We start from the raw sequence: 18,402 nt of genomic DNA on the forward strand, positions 1-18,402 counted from the left end.
AGACGCGTGCAGGCAGGAGGCAGACACTGCGCACCAGCACTGCCATCCCTCGGACTCTTCCCTCCCATCCCAGCAACTGGAGAAATTGCTGAGCTGAGCACAGAGATGGGAGGCACCAGAAGGAGATGAGGACAGGTGAAAAAGCTGGGTCACTGGGAGCCAAATGGTTTGTGCTGAGAGCCTGGTCCATGTGTGAGGTGACTGGAACTTCAGCTTGCTGCTGACTGCTGTGGGGCTACAGGACAAGCAAAGCTCCCTGCCTGCTTCCAAACCCACGAAGGTAGGAGTACGAACATTTCCCCACTTCAGATGGGCTTGTTGAGGCTTGGAGGTTTGCAGTGTGCTGCAAGATCAAAGGATCAGAATAAATTACAAATTCAATACAGGCCTGTGCACTATTTGCAACGTCTGGAGGCGTGACAGACTGCTTAGCTTGCAAAGGAAAGCAGGAAAGCAGAGGTTTCACAAGTCCGCAATTACCTGGGCCTCAACTGGTCCTCTGTGAGATGCTCAGGCAAGGCTGCTACCTCCACTAAGCACTTAGTTATGAGGAACCAGAGGTTTTAAGTTTTCCCCTACCAGTACACTAAAAGGAAAGACACTGAGCTGATTCTTCTCACTGTGACAACAGCCTTTTCTTAACCTTGTGAGTTGCTTCTCAACCACCTGTCCCTTGCAAACTTTGCTCTTTCCTTCTGTGGCCCTTCCATGGAGTTTGTTGGGAAACAGAATACAAAACTTGGCATTCGCAAACTGCTTTGGGTTGTGGCACCCTAAAAGGTCTCGTATTGCTGGCGAGGCAATGACTCTCACACTTGTCCCAATAAGCCAAGGTCTTTCTTGCAGCAGACACATACACAGAAGAAAATTAATGTGTTCCAGGAAAGCACAGGGATGATTTCACAGTTTCAAAACGGGAGTGTTTCTATAAACACATACAGACAAATATATATGCTATGGATCTCTTGTTCCAGCTATCGTGAAAGGTCACTTAAGTTAGACAGCTCAACTGGGGACCTCTCCAGGGCGAAAGGTTTTCTCTGTTTTTGAAGCAGATGGAAATTGTTGTTCTGCCCCTGCAGAACCTGCTGCCACCAGCAGCACAGGGAGCAGGCTCAGTTTCAGGATTTTTACATTTCCTAACTCGTGTACCACAGGTGTTCAGACCACATACAGATATCCCACTAAAACCAACCTCCTGCTTGTTGTTAGTTTTTTCCTAACAGCCACACATAACAAATTACGAACACAAAAGACAGAGCTGACATTCCCATCGACACACACACATATATCCACATTTAGGGCTCCAGCTGCCACACCTCTCTTTTTCCATTGAAGCATCTTAAAATGTTTGGCAGTAAAGTGTTTGCATAAGATTAAATCCTGATCCAGAGCTCATCAAAATCAATGGGAGTCTTTCTGTTGATTCAGAAAGCTTCACAGAACTGGATCTCGAATGCCTCACAGTTGTGAAGAGGCACAGGTCGTGCTGACTCCGGCCAGAGCACTCAGCACTTGGCAGGCTCCACACCTGGCCTTGCCAGCACAAGCAACGAAGACAAAACGGAAGCAAAAATCAGAACAGGTATTTTTTATAATTCACCTAAGCTTCTAATTTAGACACACAAGGAAAATATTTTAAAAGGTGTGGAAAATGCCATGAAAATAAAATGCAAAGAGTTGCAAGGCCCAGAGCTGCTGGGAAAGTTTGGGTTTGGGTCTTCAGCAAAGTGCAGTCACCAGAAAGGGTGACCGATCTGTGGAAACCTACAGAGGGAACCTGAGAGGGTGGAAATGATTAAAGCTTTTACATGAGGAGTGCAAGAAAGAGAAGCCTGACTTGAAAAATAAATAAATAAAAGCAAGAAATGTCTTGCAAAACCTTGGGAAAGGGGTCAAATGAAATCCCACATTAATGCCAGCATTACCTGAGATCCTCATTACTGAAACAACGCTAGAGAGCAGACAACTGCAATCTCTGGATTTCACTCAACAGCAAAGACAGCCAAGGTTTTATAAAACGTTCCTCAGCTGATGCAGACAGCAAATAAGGTTTTTGGGAATCATGCCAAATGCAAGAATAAGGACGATGAAACCAAATCTGAAACAACTAGGAAAGAAGTTTACTTGAATACTGCCTGGAAGTCTGACAACGGGACCAAAAAGCAACACCCTTCACCCCAGACAAAGCCATAGGTAGCTCTTCATCTTGCAGTCAGAACTGGCTGCCTGGCTGTCAGCTGGCTGGGAGGGTGCTGGAAAGCCTTTCCATCGAGAAGCCCAAAATGGAGCGAACAATGCGGTGCCTTGGTCTGCTACTTCAGTCACAGGAGGAGGTATTACGAAGCCCAGAGACTACAAACTGAACTGAAAATTATTGAGACAGAAAATACAGCAGAAGCTCTTCACACTAATTAACAACAGTGTATGCATGCCCTGCGACAGGGTAGTTGGGCCCTCACCTGAACTCTTTCAAGCTACTTTCAAGGACCTACTCCAGGGGTCCTACACATATCTGTAATATCAGACAGACTTTTGCCTCTAACTCCATGAGGTCCTTTTTGATAACAGAAGCTTAAATTGCGACTGGATGTTATTCTCTGAGATCTGTTCCGGTTCAGCCACATTTAATGGCTGCAGAGCAGGAAAACACTAGATGAAATGCCACGGGCTGTAATGTGCAGGTGTTCAGGCAAAAGAATCACAGCGGTCCCCAAGGGCCATGAGATCAGGGAACTGTGCAGAGAGAATTGAACACTCTCACAATTGGAGATGACTTTGGTTTCCTTTGCCGAAAGCCTCAGTGTGCAGCTGGTCACTTCTTACTCCTACGTTTTGCTCGGTGACCCTCAGCATGCCAACAGGATAAAATCTGGTGTACATGTGTATATATACATATATACATATATGTGGCCCTTTTGTGTGACACAACAAAGCGAGACAAGAGAAGAGAGATAAAGAAGAAGATCTGAAGGAGTATTTGCAGCTGCTCAGACCACGCGTACCGCAGCAGTGACCCACCGCTGCCGTGCTCTGTGGTGATGCTTGAGCTTTGGCTCAGCAGCCAAACAGCCAAAGGGAACCCAGCGTTCAAGTAAGCTGAGACCCGGGACCCAGGGAGCTCTCTGGATCCCTTCCGCCAGGCTGATACCGGTACGTAACGCTGCCAACGGACCCGGCTGAGCCAGCAGTTCTACTCAGAACGTGTCCTTCCTCCTGGCCATCAAAGAAAACCAGCTGTGTGTAGTAGCCTTTACAGAAGAATTGTTCTGATTTGGGAAAAACATCTCTATTCAAAAAAGCACACAGAAACATGCTCAAAACTACACTGTGTTTACCTGCCACCCGGAGTATAGGAGGTCTCAACCACACACGAGAGCTTCCTTGTGCTGGCTCTTTGCAAGCACACTGGCAAGCCAAAGAGTAAAGGAATACGCTTGTCTTCCTGCCAGGGTTTTTCAGGAAGACAAAAACAAATGGACAAAAAGACACCACTGTGTAGCATTATTATATAATACAGCAAACATAAACTAAAAAAATGTACTGACAGAAGACTGGAGCAGGAAAACATTCAGTATGCTGAGGTGAGGAACAAGAGACACCGGACAGTCTGATGGAACACTTTCCGTCCTTATGGCATTGCTCACCCTAATATTCAGTAAGAAACCAGTATCCTCATAGCCCAGAGAAAATGAGGCAGAGAAAGTTTCTGTGACTTGCTGACCGTCCCATCGGGTCTGGGAAGGTGCCTGGTGGGGCGGCCTCGCTGATCTCTGCCCCATTACACCAGCGAGAGGAATCCCTTCCCAGCCGGCAGGGCGGGCACTGCCGCTGACCAGCAGCCAGGGACAGGGCCACCGCTCTTTGCTGTGAGCACAGCTCATGAGGCAGAGTCTTGCAGATACCTGTTTTAGTGCAGAGGCTGCCTCTTTCTGATAAAACGTTTAGAGCACAGTACAGCAAGCCCACACATCTTACAGATCCCAAAGTCTCATCTGGAATGAATCAGTATCAATTCAGACTTTATTTAAACATATTGTTTAAATACAGTTTATCCCTCTTGATGCTGGGTTGAGAAGTTCAGTCTTTCAAGTATTTCTTTCTTACACTGAAATTTTCTTCCATTTAGGAACAACTTGAAAACACATGAACGCGGAATTAAATGCTCAGATACCTTAATCCTATTATCAGTAATCTGCGATGCTTTTCACAGGCCATTAGGCTGACATGTCTGTGTGAGGCTGTGTGCACACCGCGCCACAGCAGCACAGCTCTGTCTGGGAGCAATGGGGACCATATGAGCCTGCAGCGTGCTGTGCCACATGCACAACGCGCACAGCCTCGGTGTCTGGAAGGGAAGCCGCCGAACTTCCCAAGCCAAGAGAATTAAAAGCAAAACGTACAGCTCAGCAGCCATAAGATCTTCTCATTTTTATAACATTTTCTTTCTCGGTGACAAACAGCATCTTCCTAGAAATTCAGTTTCGCTTCATGTAAGTTTGTTCTCTGAGTAACGTTTCTCCTCAAAAACGTTTCTCCTCAAAATCATCTCCCATTGTTCCCTACATTAATTCCTTCTTGGTGAAATACCTAGTATGGTCAAATGAGCGACGAATGGCAAACTTTCTAAATTTGAGCATAAACTTGTCCAGGAGTAAACCTTTTAAGGACACTTTCAGGAGATAGAAGCTTAAATCCCATTTTCAACAGGAATCCAGGGACAGACTGTAAGGCTATGTTGGCATCTGAAGATTTAGAGCGGTTCCTATTTTTATCCTGAATGGCTGTAGACCCTTCAGAATTCAGGCTGCTACAAACCAAAGTCTGTTTCCATGCAGACTGAGGGAGGAAGGTACGGAGATCTGCGGAAGGAGGGAACCGTACGGGAATGTGGAGTTGGGCCTCGAGAGCCCCGCAGCTGGGCTAGTGGGGCTTTAGCAGAACTGCTCAGTGCCACAGCTCCGCTTGCCAGAGCTGGGCTGGCTGCTGGTGTGCTTTGCTGGCCCCATGTCCTTTGGAAACAGTCAAAATCTCACCCCACACCTGCCAGCCTCTTCTTTTCCTTAGCCCAGCGGAGGGTCACATCTTTAATAAGGGACATCTAATACATAAACAGCTCACAGAGGGTTTGTACACACTCACCAGCTGTTGTGCACGTTTACAGGGGAGCTGTATGTTGCAGAATCTCAGTGTCTGGAGATGCCATCCAGCCGGCTTGTCCCAGCTATCCGCAGTCAGCAGCAATCTCCAACCACTTACTGATCGATAAAATTTACTAAACTGGTTTTGAATGATTAAGAACTAAATGTACTTTTTAAAGGAATGACTGAGGGGACTGCAGCCACGACCATTTTCAGTAGTGTGAAGGATCCCAGGGGTAAGCATGAAGTATGGGGCTCTGCCTTACAAGGGTTGGAGGAGTTTTTGTCTTTTGCAGAAGCCAGGATCAGGCGGAGCAGGTGCTGCTGCACCATCGGCACTCACACCTCCTGTGTCAGTGTGTCAAAATGCCGGTTGCACCGAGGGCACAAGATGCCCAGCCTGACACAGAAAACCCTTTCATCAAAATGCTCTTATGCTTCATGTAGAGAAGATACTATGAATTAAAGACCCATCCCCCAGCTCTGGGTCAGCAGACCAAGCACTTCAGTTTGTCCCACTCATCGAAGCAAACATACAGACGGTGAGCAGCAATACAACTTATAAACCCATACCTCAAAGTAACCACGTGCTTGAGCGTTTTCTGGATTGGACCTGGCCAGCTTCAGGACCACCAGAGCACCTTCTGCCACCTCCCAGCACGGAGAAGAGCACCTGGCTCTGGAGAGCAAGTGACCACCAATTTCCATAGCACTTTTCCACTTGGGAAAGCATTGGCAAAATCCAGCTCAAGAGTACCACCTAGCCTTCCTACAACACGTTACAAACACTAACCGTGAGCCCAACATCACCAAATTAGGCAGCTATCGACTCTTGTACCTGTGCTGTAAAACACAGATTTAAAAGGCTGATGACTAGCTCCACCACAGCATTAGGGAGAGAAGAAAGACCTCAGCCATGTCCCACATGGCCTTTGCTGACACAGGAGCTGCCCCTGCCCTCCTCCCATGTGCTCTGCGTCGTGCCCCCTCCGAGCCAGCCGTGCTCTGCAGGGGATGCTCGAGCCTTTGCTTGGTGTCCCAAGGCAGTGCTACACCTCGGGGAGGGGATTGGCTTGCTGCAGCCCTTTTCCCCATGACAATGGACAGAAGGGTTGTGTGTTTCAGAAATACTCACAGTATAATGTGACAGATTACACTTAGTATCTCCTAAACCCCCAACCCTGCAGCTCACACACCCGCAGACCGGTACCTGGCCCCTGCGCAGGCTCACTGTGCCCACAGTCACTTCGGAGCTGAAGTCAACAACACCTAACAGCAAGCAGCACTGTCTTATTACTGTTTAGCCGAGGAAATCAAGGATGTGAGCCCACTCCAGGAAACACAGGACACGTCTCACACCGAGGGGTACCTACAGCCTGAAGCCAAGGTTCCCGCATGTCCCGGTCACGGGCAGTGCGGTGCTCGGCGTGCTGCACCTCGTGTTGGCGGCAGGGGACCCATGCTGAGCCCGGAGGCAGCCAAGCTGCCCTTGCAGCACTGCTGCCATGAAGCAAGGGCAGCCAGACAGCTGCTGGGCATAAGTTTGGAGGCCTGTGCAGTGCTGTTTTGTGCCCTGTGGACTTACTGGCTCAGACCTCTGATCGCTCAGGAAACCCTACTCCAGCACACAGTGTAAACATACCCAGAGTTATCCAACCTGGAATCTTGCCAGACCTCTGGCATGAAATCCCTTTTACTTGAAAAAAATACAAATAAAATAAAAAAATCAAGATGATCTGAGTGAACAAGAAGGGACACGTTGCAAAGGCAAGGCAGGAGATTTGGGTTTTGTTCTTAGCTCCACCCAACCCCAGTGATGATAATCCTTTGTCTGCCTTTTTTCACTATTTAGATTTTAAGTTCTTAAAGATAGAGACAGTCTCTTGGTATTTGTTTATATAGAGCTTATATATCAGTCCCCAGGATTACTGCAATGATTAGAATAATCTTTAATGACCACAAATCACGGTGACCCATGTTTTACGAATCCTCGGAGCACAGGCATGTCAGATAGGTGTACAAAATGAGGCTCTGAGCTAATTACAAGGTGTAAGGTACACACTACAGCATTTCTTCATGTAGTTTCTGTCCATTATATCCCTATATTTTTGGTTTGACAGTGCTATAACCTACTTGCTAGAGTTACAGAAACCAGCAAATGAGCCCTAGTGTGACTGGGAACTCAGCACCCACCTTCCCTCCAGCAGGCTCACATCTGACAGAGAATTAAAAGTCACTTCTCTTGTTACTTCATCCAAAACCACCAACAACAAAACAGAGACAGTGAGAAATTCAACAACGCTTCCAAGAAACTAAGACAGACACAACCCTCTTGTAACTGGAATCTTTAAAATAAAAGCAGGACCTCCAAGCCGGGGCTGCTGACTCTGTGGACCTGGGGCACACACAGGAGGAAAAGAAGAAGGATGCCAGGCGTGGGAGGGACTCGCTGATTGGCATCTGGTAAACCCAGAGTGGCACCTTGAATTTGCTTTTCATTTCTGCACAGCAGCATCAGGAGGAATGGGGGAGGAGAGGAAATGAGCAGTGAAAGAGTCACTCAGCCCAGGCAAAGCCAGGTCCCAGAACAAGACTTATCGCCAGATTTGTTTCCCCAGGATTGCCCCAGGATGGCTGCCCACAGCTCCTCTGACTTCACTCATCTGCTACAGATTACATTTGTATAGTCCTACAGCTAAAATATATTAATAACTGAATTCTGTAGGGACAAGTTTTTCAAGTCAACAAAACCCTGGCTCCAGGAGAAGTGGCACCACAATCACTGTAAGCCAAATTTTAGGGGAAGTTTGGGTACTGCTCTGCAGCCCCTGACCTCTCTTCAGTAACTATCCCCTGGCTGTGAGTGTCAAGTCCTTCGGCAAATCCATCCCACAGGTGCTCCTCCAAAGGCCAACAGAGTCACCAAAAAGGCGTTCATTAACTTTTAGCAGGTTTTGAGAAGCAGCTCTTTGCCCTAGTGCCCTGCGACACCTACTTCAGCTGCTCCTGGCGTGCCCGCGGTGTTCCCCTACCTCTCGCACAGCACAGACCTGCTGCTGCACTGACTCACGGGGAGGCAGAAGCAAATCCAAACAGCTCTGTTCTCAGATTAGTGCAGATGAAATACAGGTTTGCCTGTGTGTGCACTGCAAAGCCAGGATTTGTTTAGAAAAATGACTCTGGTTTACTTCACATGTCCATCCCTATATGCTCTCCCTCCAGTTGAGATAATTAACCTTCTCGAGGAAACATTGATTGGTCCGTAATATTTGTTCAGTCCTGTAGGATGAAGCTCATTTTGGTTCTGAAGTCAGTCCTATTCAAGTAAAGTGTTGTTTGCATTTAAGATCTTACTGGCTGTTAAGATGAATCAAGGTGCTTGGGGCTGTCAAGTTGAAAGCTTAATATCTTCAAATTGCTGCCCAGGTTACTTTGAAATATTTATGTAATGTACCTTTCTTTTCTGGCAAATTACCATTAATGGGAAAGAAGCTTAGTACTACCTAATTGAAACAGCAAAGTCCCTTTAATGGAAACAATTATTCATTATAGCCTTTTTTTATTATTATTTTTTCCTGTAGTATCTTAAAAATACCTGCATTCCAGCAAAATGTTTTATGTTAATCTAGACTCTGATTCCATCTTAGTCATTTTTCTCAAAGCCGCTGCCTTGAGGAACCAGGCAAAGCAATAGATAAGCACTGATTTCACTCTTCTTACAATGCTTTTGATGTGAAAAATCCTTTTGCTAATGTAGGCTGTTTTTAAACAGGCTGAAACCACTTCAGTTGGAAAGCGTACTATCATGGTACCAATCCAAGACCTATTGAAGCCAAATGGAAAAATTCCAAAAACTGCTCCTCAAAAGGGTTAAAAAGTCAACAGCAAATATTTTCATAAGGAGTTACTCAATTCTAACCAATTATCATAGTCAGAAAGGTCACAGGCTTTCTTTTAGCTACCTAAAATACTCAATAACATGTTTATCAAAGTTCATTTTAAAAAAAAAAAAGAATCTATTTGGAAAAAAATAGTGAGTTTTCACTGAAATAATGAAGAACAAAATACTCCCATTCTGAAATGCTTGTACAATGCCTCATCCTCTCCTTGAGGGGCAAAGTTTCCTATTGAAAATCGTTTAATAGAACTGCAGGAAACTAGGGAATCTAAATTGTAACAAGGAGGAAGGGTGATTTGTGACAGCGCCAGCAGGCAGGACATTCATGAGATCTGGGATAATTTCCCAATATTGCTGCAGACTTCCTGCATGAACTCGGGCGAGCTGCTTACCCTCTGTTTGGTACCCACCTGTAACACAAAAGTACCAGTGCCTCTCGCCTGCCTCTGCCCTCTTTAGGTGCCCATTTCCCTGGAGCAAAGACCAAACTCTTATGCTATGGAAAGCTTATAAAATTGGTAGGTCCCAGTATTGGTGTTGATAAAGCTACAGGAGAGGTGTGGAAGCCAGGGGGACAAATCTCTGTTTGCTGCCATGCGTTGCACTTTGTGCTGTTCTCTTCTTGCTCCATCAGAACATTGTGTTGTGATGTTTGGGACTTTTTAATTTACTCCAATGCAAAACAAGAGGGAAAAGTTGCTTGTAAATTACTTGCCTTTGCTGATCTGGGGAAGATTTCAGAGAAGGTGGAGCCCTAGAAGGATAAACTCTTGTCACTGAAGGATTGCATGAGAGGAAAGACAGGAAACTCAGCTCTATGCTAACTAGTTGCAGGAACAAAACAAGGTCCTACATGCATGGATATGAAAGTCAATATTATTGTCCTCTAGGAGAGCAGAAGAAACATAAAGATAGAAAACAGAATAAAGTTGTTGGGAAAAACACTAAGCACTGCACCTCTTACAGGCACATTGTAAATAATCAGGCAAACAGCCAGCTCAGTACATGTTCTACTTTCTTCCTTAAGCTGATTGCAATGAATAGGAGGATGATGATATTTTCATATGAGAACAAAATAAAATAACACCAACAAAAAATGGCACCCCTCCCAGGAACAGCTGCCTGTTTATAAAAAACAAATCCATTAAGGCTCTTGGAGAAATGGAATACTCCAGTTCCGTCAATAGTGACCAGGTAAGCAGCAGCGAGATGTAAAAGCTATGTAGGACTGCAGTAGAGCAGCAGCTCTTTCAGAGTGGAGTACTTACCTTCGACGTTATTGGTTCCAAATCAATCTCACATGCCCTGTATTTACCCATCTGTACTTGTGCTCTGGCTTCTCAGACTGCAGGATGGAGAGACTTTTTTATTTTTTTTAAGTAGATGTCTAGACAGTTGTCTTCGCATCAGACAGAGTGATCACACAGGAAATTCAAAGGCAAACTGATGTGAGCTGCTACAAAATGGAGGTGTTCGGGAGGAGGACGGCAGCTCTCCCAGTGTGGGCTGCATGGCCCACCTGCAACCACCATCCGTGTCCCACCGCCCGTGTCCGCCTCAGCCTCACCCGCGCTTGAGATCCCCGAGGAGTCAAAGGAATCGTTCAGTTCTCGTCTGAGCCCTACCAGAACCAACGCGAGGTGCCCCCTGTAAGTCAGTGCCACTTCAGTGGGGGCCATGCTGAGATCGGTCACCCTGAGATCGGGCCTCCAGTCATCACTAAAAGAGAGAACCTAATGGAAGGAAGTGCAGTTCCCATCGGTCGGTAGTTACTGAGTGGAAAATAGACATTAAATTGAGCTTCTGCTCCTTCCTCTTTTAAACCCAGAGTGAACTAAAAAACTGAGAACTTTGAATCACCTCGTGATTCATCATAGCATAATACAAAGTATTACGTTCCCTATCTGGTTACATGGAGAGGTGACACATGATCAGAGCAAAGCTTCAAGACCAAAGAAATAATCTGGCTACATAAATAAAACAGGTGTGAGCTTGATTCATTTATTTTCAGAGTAAGCATATCTCTATATGAACTTATTACAAAGAATTTGTAAGTATTATAGATCTTTTTGGACCTAGACTACCAAAACAAGAAAAACTCTGATACCTACTTCATCGCTCTTCTGATTTTCCCTTTTCTGCCTCAGGATGTATTGCAATCAGGATGGGCAAATAAGAGAGACAATTCAATCAAAAATTGACAAAGTTGTCAAATGTCTGAAAGGGGTGGATTTCTCAGGTTTTCTTTGCTTCTTTTTAATTTACATATTATGTAAAAATAGTAATTACATTTCCCTATTCTTTAATGGAAAATACCTATAAACTTTGATAACATTTTAAATGAAAAATTAAACTACAGTCAAAACAACCTAAAACATCCAGTTTTGAAGAATGATTTTTTGTTTTTAGATAAAATGGGCATTTCTCAATTAAAGTCTTTCCCAATCAAAAGTGTTCATTTTGTGTGTCTGCCCGTGTGCGTGTCATACTTGCAAAATTCTAAAAACCACTTCGGAAACAAAAGGGAAAAGAATGAAAAGAGAAGAGTGACAGATGGGAAATGGGCCCCCTCCCCTTGAGAAACCCTACCGATTCATCGCAAATCCTCAGGACAATCTAATTTATAGTGGTGGTCTTAAAGACGTAAAGTTCATCTTTAAACATAACCTTAGCTATGGAGCACTTAATAATTAAATGAAGACTCCTATTGTTTTAATAGGAACACCAAATTAATATGACCGTTTTAAGGCAAAAATGATTTCTGAATTGCTGTCACCCAAACGACAGTATAGTAAGAGACTCTAGGAATAACTCTCCAGAAGTAATTGCTTCATCTTCTATAAAAAGTAGCACAAGGCATTATGGAAGACAGTTTTCATATCAGACCAGCTGAAACCCCCAGAGCAAACACGAAATGAGGATTGCTCACAGACCTTTTAATGGTCCCATAACATTTTTTCTTGCCTTTTTTGGTTTTCAAATAATATACATCGTGTTTTATGGCCAATAAAGTTTACTGGAATTTTCATGGCTAACGGTCACTCGTGGTGCAAATCAGAGCTGGGGAGGAAAGGGGATGCTATTTTTACGCTGCTTCTAGCAGAAATGGCCTCTCCTCCGCCCGAGGAAGCGAGCTGAGACCAGGTATGGCCTGCCTTTACAGGGGAGGGAGCCTGAGCGCCTGGAGGGAGGGGGCAGCTCCCCGGCTGTGTTCTGCTAACCGCTGTACGCACAGGGGGAAACCCATTCTTTCAACATGAAACCAGCAAAACAATTAGGCACATATAATTTATGCCCCGTTTGGAGAGGCTGAAGAGGAGATGAGTGGCAGGTCAGCTTCAATTTCAGCTGACTTGAGCCAAATCCAGTCAGAGAATTGCAAAATCAGAGCAGGGGCAGAAAATGCTCATTTCCTTGAGGCAACTCCGAGAGGGGCAGGCACGGCCGCAGCCTGGTACTCCACGCAGGCGCTCCACTTGGCAGAGGTGCCAATTATTTATTCATTCCACAAATAAAGTAAAAAAAAAAAGATTTTAAAACTAAGTCATTTGCAGCTGCAGCTAATACCTCAAATAAGAGAGTCCCACTTAGGGCGCTGCCTTAGCAGCAGCAACAAAATAGGACAAAAATCATCCAGCATCTCAGGAGGAGTATTAAATGGCCTGGTGTTTAATGAGTTTGAAATATTATCTGCTGTTTAAAGAATCTGAAGTACAAAGATCTGAAATTCTAAACATCTAATACCGATAGCGCATAAACCAAGGAATCACAGACCCAAAGCATTAAAGCAAGGAGCTGCAAGGCCATGTCATGTGTCTCAGTCCCAGCCCATCACCACCTTGCTATGGGGCACGGCCACCTGGGTCCCTGGGTGATCTGCCAGGCTGAGCCCTCCCTGCTCTGCTGCCTCAGTTTCCTTCACTGGAGCAGGAGGTAACGCTCGCCGTGCAGCCGGCCACATGGGCAGCCTCGGTGAACATTTGGAGCCAGCAAGGAGCTGGTGTAGGAAATAGGTGGAATTCCTGAGCCCGTCGGAAAGGCTGGCGGCAGCAATCCCACAGACTGCGTGGAAACAGGCGTGTTGCTTTGTTTACCTCAAGCTTTATTTTTTAAAGCACCATGACAGCTCTGAGACTCGCTCTGGCTCAGACTAATCTATTTTCCCCTCAACACCTTGCGGCGAGCCGTCTGCCAGCTTCCCATCCAGACCAGGGGTCACAGGCGCCCCGAGGGACGTTCCTGGCTGCTGAGCACTGCATTGGCCGTGTGGGAGCAGCAAGCTCTGCATGGTCTGACCCGCCGGTATCAGCTCGGGGCGATCGGGAGCTCCCCTGCTCTCACCTTTGGGGCACAGTGGACTCCCAGGTTCAGCACACACACCTCCGAGTCCCACCTCATCCACAGTCAGGCAGAAGCAAGGCCTCAAGATGCCAAAGCAGCTGAAATGAAAAGCTGCTGTCCTCTGTGTTAGGTTTTGTACGGGTTGTACGGGTGTACGCTTGTTTCAGCTCAATTCTGTACGAAATAAACTCGACGGCTGGACAATGAAGATACTATTATGCACCAAGGATTCATGAGCCTCGTGTTAGCCTGGAGTTATCTCATGAGCATCTTAGAGTATTTCTAACACTAGCCATTTAAAAACATGAGTCAGACTTGCTGTAGTCACAAATGGGCGCTTTTTCAATGTCTCAGTCATGTTTTTGAGCTTCTGAAGCAACAAAGACAAGAAACTTGCTGGGTTTTATATAAAAGCCGAGTCTTAAACAACATCTTAACCCTGTCTGCTGGGACTTTCCGCATAGCACCAATTAACGCAGCACTCGTGATAAGATCCTGAGAATGGATGCTACAGTTTTTGTAGGATAAACAACAATGAAATTAATCATTACTATAATTATAGCAGTATGTAGGGCTGCAGATGCCTCGCATAAAAATTGCTTGTAAATGGGAATCCTTAACTTCTCCCAAGTTTTGCTTAATCCCAGTTTGTTTTCTGTTTAGGTTGTAAACTTGTTTGGGCTGAATCTCTCACTCCTGTTCATGCAGCATCTGGCACATGGGGATGGTGAACCCTCGTGGAGCTTCTGAGCACTGACGTGAAACAAAAATACCTGTGTGCGGGGAGTTTTATTTTGGCTCTCAAAATATGGGCTGAAGTTCTCTGATGAGAAACCTGGGGGTACTTATTTCTGTCGGGGAGGCACTGTTCACATTCAACTTTGTTGTTGTTGTTGTTGGAGAAACAATTTTTTTCTGGAGGTTTTGGATTTATCAGAACAAAGCCAAGACAAGATTCTTTTAATGCAAACAAAAAGAACAAAAGAAATCTTCAGAGTTTGGGATTTTGTGGACAACAAGCTAGAAAAAAACATGCTTAAAGCAAAATCACTTTCCAGATGTTTACAGCTCTTGTAGCACACATGCCCCCAACTCCGGGAGGAAGTTTTTTTTTTAAAAAAAGGAGGGGGGGGATCTGAATTGTGACAGGGACCTCTAAGTATTAGCACAACACCAACTAAAACCAATAATGAGACAACTGGGCATACTGGAGTAGGTGGAAAGCTAATTATGTCACCAGAGGAGGAATGAGCAAGTAGGTTTGAGCTGCATGATGTTGGCAGAGGTCTGGGACGAGGAGGAGGACGAGGAGGAGGACGAGGAGGAGGACGAGGAGGAGGACGAGGAGGAGGACGAGGAGGAGGACGAGGAGGAGAAGGAGAAGGAGAAGGAGAAGGAGAAGGAGAAGGAGAAGGAGAAGGAGAAGGAGAAGGAGAAGGAGAAGGAGAAGGAGAAGGAGAAGGAGAAGGAGAAGGAGAAGGAGAAGGAGAAGGAGAAGGAGAAGGAGAAGGAGAAGGAGAAGGAGAAGGAGAAGGAGAAGGAGGCCCAGCTTCTGCCATTGCCCATGCCACAGGGCCCTGACAGCAGGGCAGGCTCAGCTGCTGCAGGCAGAGCCACTGGCACCCGGTGATAACAGCGTAGCGCCATGGCTCCATATAGGACACAAAGCTAACAGCTCAAGTGAACATTTTAGCTTGAAAAATCCCAACGTTTCTCAGGGAAGGGCACAAGACAGGATTTACTAATTAGGTAATTAGGTCATTCTTTATAGACATGTTTGAATGGTGCCTTGGGTTCTCATAAAACTGCTGCCTAATGAAGCAATTTATAATTAGTATACACTTGTCACTTAGAAAATTACTACTTTGTATATAGGATTAACAAAGTCTAAATTTGTATCCAGTACTTTTTGCTCAAGTTCAAACTTACATGCCAGTATGAAATGAAAAATAAACACCAAACCACCAACCAACAGGGCTGGCAGCTCACAGCATCACCATCCTCCTCTGCTCCAGCAGCCCAACAAGGATCAGGCCCAGGAAGGATTGGAGCACGGAGGAGAAGAGGTCAGTAAGGTTTGAGGACAGAAAACCCTATGAATGAAGCAGTGAGCACACTAGGTCCTCCCAGTTTTCTCAGCCCCTGAAATAAGGGGAGTGCTGCTAACACCACTCGGGGAGAGCACCTCATCTGGCTCCTCTCAAAGCCGGGATTTCAGCTGGGAGAATTCAGAGCATTTCCATCCCTCTCCAATATACATCTGTGTTTATTATTTTTTTGCCTGCAAGACTGACAATGAGCAACCCTGTTCACATATTTTCTAAAAGAGAGCATAGTTTGTTTATCTGTCAGCTATAGGTGCCAGTGCTTAGTATGTGTGGGGCGACAGGAAAATAAATGGACTTACTATGCTGCGTGTAGATCCCCTTCCCTGTCCCCCACAAGTCCCCCAGTGCGTTGTCTCGTCTCTGTTCTCAAACCAGACTTGCAGCACACAGCGCTGTGCCCCTGCTCGATTTGCTTGAATGCTCAGAGGGCACGCTTTCAGAGTGTGGGATTTTCTTTTTTTTTGGAGGACTTGACCATTTATCATCCCAAAGGAAAAAGTTCTCACTGATTTCACGAGGATAGACCCTTTATAAATGACTGAACCAGCTTGTACAGACAGAACAGATTCTGTCACTTCAAGCACTTCCTCACCCAGTAGCAACGGAAGAATTTCATCAGATTTAAGGCCTGCAGCAATTTTTCTTCCTGGCTTAGGAACTGGTCTGAAGGGATGTGAAGGTCCCTGCGATGTATTTATGGAACAGCCAGAGCTGTTTCTGAGCATTCAATTCTTAGACAGGAAGATGGACAGAAGCAGTGTTTTCCCTCAAATGGATTTTTACACATAAAATATGAAGAACCCCCCAAATGAAAATTCCAAGTTAGAAACCATTGTATCATAACAAACAAACAAACAAAAAAACCCACACCTTCAGCAGAAAACTGAAAAATTTGGGTTTCTGGCTGAAAGACTTTGAGTTTTGCATTTGTTACTGAAAAACAATTGCCAAGGAAAATAGATGTAAACTGGGAATGGCTCTGTTTAGTTGAAAACATAACTCTCTGCCTAGAAAAGCTGAAAATGAAAGCTTTGGTGAGCCTCTGCATTCTGCACACAGGACATACAAGTAAGTACAAACACTGCTGGAAACTGAGATTTGCTTCTCTCTTATTTCTGAATGACCAAATGTCAAAATACCCCCAAAATCATGACAAGGAGAAAGCCAAGCAGCAGGGATGCCATGCCCCACCTACGAGACCACAGGAGGAGCAGTTACGGGGCAGTGGTGGTGGCTGGGCTTGGCCAAAGCAGAAGGGTCCAGGTGGGAACCAGGCTGCACCCAGCAGGCTCTGACCCACAGGGACAACCCTGCTGCCTGCACGAGCCAGCAGGAAACTGTTTATCTGAAGCTTGTCTACGTGATAAGTTCATCAAAAAGCGGCGAGACTTACAGGACGGAATGAGTCCGTTGTGGACCTGCCCTGGATGTTGGTAGGCTACTGCAGCCTCGGCGCTTGGTGGGCTTTCAGCACAGCGGGTCGGGACCAACGGGAATGCAAACAGCCCCCAGTGCCACGCTGTCTGGCAGGTTATTTGCTAACGCACAGCCACACAAACGAAACCTCCTGTTAGCAGGAAAGGGGAAAACCAGGACTGGGGCATGAGATCATCTCTCACCAAGAAGCAAACCAAAGCACCTCAGATAAGCAAAACTGGTCTGTCCATCTGGCTAAAATGATGAAGAGATTCAATCTCCCTTGGCAGAAGGAGCTGATACGCACAGAGAGCTGGAACACGGCTCCCAGGCATGGTTCAGTTCACAGCAGAGTCGACAGCCGACATCAGCTGAGCCCCCCCCAGCCCATACTTACCCAGGGGCAAACCAGCCCCGGCTACAGGTTTGCCCTGCATGCTGCCCCATACATTGGGGCTCTTCTGCTCTGTTTCTTATAGGGCCCAGCCACCCCGCCATCCTGTAGCGGGGATAGATGCCTGGGAGCTGTCTGAAATGTTTGGTGCATGGTATTCAGCTAAAAAAGAATTAAACATACCAGAGGCTCAGTTTTTCCATCCTTAAGGAAGTTTTGTAAAGGTCTGTCAGTCACATCCTGCTGGATTAAACTAGATTAAGCATTTAGATGTCCACTCTCCCTTTATACTAATACAGACAACTCTTTTAGTGTTAATGTACAGGCTACCACCAATGTGAACAAGGAAAAAAGCTCTGAATCGGTTTTCAAAAGTTACTTACAAGAGCCAAGGTCCGGGGGGAAGGCAATTCAGCAAGCAAAGCTAAGAAAAAACATTCCCAAACTGTCAGCTTAATTAGCTTCAGCACAATATTTAATGTGGTTGAACAGCATGGGATGGTTTGGGAAATTTAGCATCAACTGCAGCAGGCATGCAGTGCCTCAGTGAGAAACGGATGAAATCTCTTTCTAGTACACAGCAAACTTGCTGGGAAATGTTTTGTTTGCTGGGAAACAATATCTGGCTGCAGGATGAATCTGCTGCCCAGTTTTGGCCAGTGAAGGGGACTGACAAGCCCGAGGACAGCATTCGCTCCTGGCTGGCCTTCCCATGAGACCGCAGTGGCCTTTCTCTGCGTATCTCAGTACATTATGCGAAGCGGAGCTCTGAAAAGCCTGGGAAGCCCCACCTTGAAAGGACTTCCAATCTGGTAGGGTGAGATTAGGACATTTTTCAAACAGGAGGGGATCAGACCTGGGGCTCCGGGATTGCAGCTGAGCATCTTATCCAGTTAGTCACAGCGCTGAGTAAGTGCCAGCACTGCCTCTGCCTCTGGCAGCTTTGCAAATTTGGCTTCTTTTTTTTTTCTTCCCCGTAAGTGCAACTGCCCAAAAATGAAACATCCTATATGGAGCTAAGTGGTACACAGAACGTTATGTTGGGCACAACAGAGATTCATGGTATTTTTCCTTTAACTTTTTGGTTATCGAGCCAAAAAGTCA

At 45.8% G+C, this 18,402-nt stretch overlaps 1 protein-coding gene across 1 annotated transcript in view; it reads right to left on the bottom strand.

The window, feature by feature from the left end:
* The window catches only part of LOC310884114 (uncharacterized protein), an 83,330-nt gene extending 70,939 nt beyond the window's left edge, over positions 1 to 12,391 (bottom strand). The window contains exon 1 of the mRNA XM_083805460.1: positions 8,192 to 12,391. The gene's annotated coding sequence lies outside the window, so the exon portion shown is untranslated. The remainder of the gene's footprint in view (positions 1 to 8,191) is intronic.
* Between the last annotated feature and the right edge of the window lie 6,011 nt (positions 12,392 to 18,402).

The sequence above is a fragment of the Anser anser genome (assembly GCF_964211835.1).
Source record: "Anser anser genome assembly, chromosome: 19".
NCBI classification, from domain to species: Eukaryota; Metazoa; Chordata; class Aves; order Anseriformes; family Anatidae; genus Anser; species Anser anser.